Source organism: Gadus macrocephalus, chromosome 23 (assembly GCF_031168955.1).
Source record: "Gadus macrocephalus chromosome 23, ASM3116895v1".
In the NCBI taxonomy this organism is placed as follows: Eukaryota; Metazoa; Chordata; class Actinopteri; order Gadiformes; family Gadidae; genus Gadus; species Gadus macrocephalus.
The window spans coordinates 9,352,321-9,354,820 of record NC_082404.1 but is presented as its reverse complement, the minus strand read 5'-3'; the positions used below and the strand labels follow the sequence as shown (position 1 = coordinate 9,354,820).

The following is a 2,500-nucleotide window of genomic DNA, read 5'->3' as shown; positions in this document are numbered from 1 at the left end:
GGAGGCATGTTGTAGCACTCCTCTCTGTTGTGTAGACGTTGCGTGGACGTTGTGTGGATGTGAAGATATCTATAGCTGGGTAGATGTTGTGTGGATATTATGTAGATACCTATTGATGTGTAGATGTTGCGTAGATATTGTGTAGATGTGTAGATATCTATAGACGTGTAGATGCTGTGTAGACGACGTAGATGTGTGTATGGTTTTTAGATGTTGTGCAGACGTGAAGACATCTAAGGATGTATAGATGTTGTGAAGATGTGTAGTCCGCCGTAGAGGTGTTGTTCATATTTAAGACGTGAGTTATAAGCTATGAATACATATTAAATATGATATTTAATCAATCCTCTAAGACCTGATATCAATCATTACAAGCACTTTATGATCTACGGCGCAACACATCCTCTTCCAGACCACAGACGCTAAGTATTTTCCGTGTTATTGGTTTTCACTTTGAGATGGAGAGATCTGGCGCGGCTCCAAGGGGTCCTTCCAGGGGAAGCGAACCTCCACCCGTCACTCGGGCCGGCGGCGTTAAGGAGCTCCGTGTTGTGGTTGGCCTCCGTCGGGAGGCGTTGGTGCGTCGGCGGCCGGGTGGAGGTTCTCCACGAGAGCGGCGGGGGTGGCGGAGGGTGTCAGGGGGCTCCGTATCGCTCAATCAGGCGATCTGCCGGCGCTGCAATCACAGGCCGATTGTTCGCCGCGTGTTGTGGAAAGCCTGACACAGCGGCCTGATGAATCACCTGGCGGGGAACCAATCAGATCGCACCGTCGTCGTCTCCCTCGCAGAGCTGGAAAAAAACAACATTCAATTCACTCCTCCTGCTCTTTCATGTTCCTGCTTTTCATTCGTCTTGAAACACACACACACACACACACACACACACACACGTACACACCGACCTATACACACACACACAGACCTGCACACACACACACACACACCTATACACACTCTCACACATATACACACACACACACACACACACACACACACACACACACACACACACACACACACACACACACACACACACACACACACAGACACACACACACAGAATGTTTTAAAAGTTATTCACTGAAACCCCTTCTCTTTCTTCTGGCTGGGCAAAGCAAACATGTGGCGGGTTTAGCTCATAAAGGAAGTGCTTTTACTCCGCGGAGGTGCTGATGGCTGGACACACGGCGTTCACTCCGGGGCTTAGCTACACAAAGCGCAACGGGCCTCTCCTCAGACGACAAATGAAGTGGCTTCCAACGCTTCTCCTGCGTTTATCTTGGGAGCAGAGCAGGATTCCTCCCGCTCCTTTGTCCAGTAAGCCAGAGCAATGTGGGGAGAAACCTTGGGCCCCCGTCTTTAACTCTGTCAAATGTCTCTCCTCTGTTTTATATACCTGCTCGTCAGAGTGAAAAGGTTGCCGGTTGTGGCGGCTGCCTGTGAGCACACGATCGCAGGTCCAAGGTGAATGCTTTTCAAAAGGCTGAACACATCAGAGGAGAAAAACACAGAGAATGAGAGAGAGTGAGAGAGTGAGAGCGAAACAGAGAGGGAGAGGGGGGGAGAGAGAGGAGCAGACACTCCCTGGGAGAAGGAGGTGCAGGCACCTGGGGTTGAACCTGCTCCCAGGATGCGGCCGTGCTTTACCGTGTGTAACAACACACTGAGGTTCCTGTGTACCAGCCTGACGCCTCATTGCTTTCGCAATCCTACTTCTCCATTAGGTTTGGGGAGCCAAGGTGCGCTGTGCGGCCGATGGGTTGGGCCCGGAGCTCCACAAGTAAAGCTGAGCCACAGACGCGTACCTGCAGCCGCGCACGAGACCTGCGCACGTACACACACAGCCCTGAGGGACGCCTTGGAACCTTGGACCTGAGACTGTAAAAGCTGAACCTTAGACAAACAGTCTAAGTCTAACGCCACACATCAAACGTGATTCATGCTATTCACGGTATTCTTAGCACCACCTTCACCTTCTCTAATACCTCCAGAGAGCTACAGCCCTGAGTCAATCCCCCTCGTAAAAGACCTGATTCCCTGCTGAGTAATTCACTGTGTTTCTTTAGTCCAGACTATCTCACAGGCTGTTGGAGTAACAGGTATTAATTGTGGTCCGGTTTGGAGGTTATTTGTGCTGTGCCTAAGTCGGTGAGTGTTGAGTGCATCCTTCGCGTGCACGGTGCATCATTCGCGTGCACGGTGCATCATTCGCGTGCACAGGGCATCATTCACGTGCACGGGGACTCATTCACGTGCACCAAGCACATTCGGAATCATTCACATGCATTGGGCCTCAGTCACGTGCACAGGGCATCATTCACGTGCACGGTGCATCATCCACGTGCACGGTGCATCATTCACGTGCACGGTGCACGAGAGAGGCTTCACCAGAAACACCACCACAGAAGACCTCACCTGTTCCCTTTATTCAATGCCCCTTTAAAACCCCTTTCATGCAACACGTTTAAGGTTTTCTAAGCATCTGACTGAGCCCCATGT

At 51.1% G+C, this 2,500-nt stretch overlaps 1 long non-coding RNA gene across 1 annotated transcript in view; it reads right to left on the bottom strand.

The window, feature by feature from the left end:
• Positions 1 to 317: 317 nt before the first annotated feature.
• Positions 318 to 2,500, bottom strand: part of LOC132452816 (uncharacterized) — a 30,382-nt gene continuing 28,199 nt past the window's right edge. The window contains exon 3 of the long non-coding RNA XR_009524519.1: positions 318 to 791. This is a non-coding gene — a long non-coding RNA (uncharacterized LOC132452816). The remainder of the gene's footprint in view (positions 792 to 2,500) is intronic.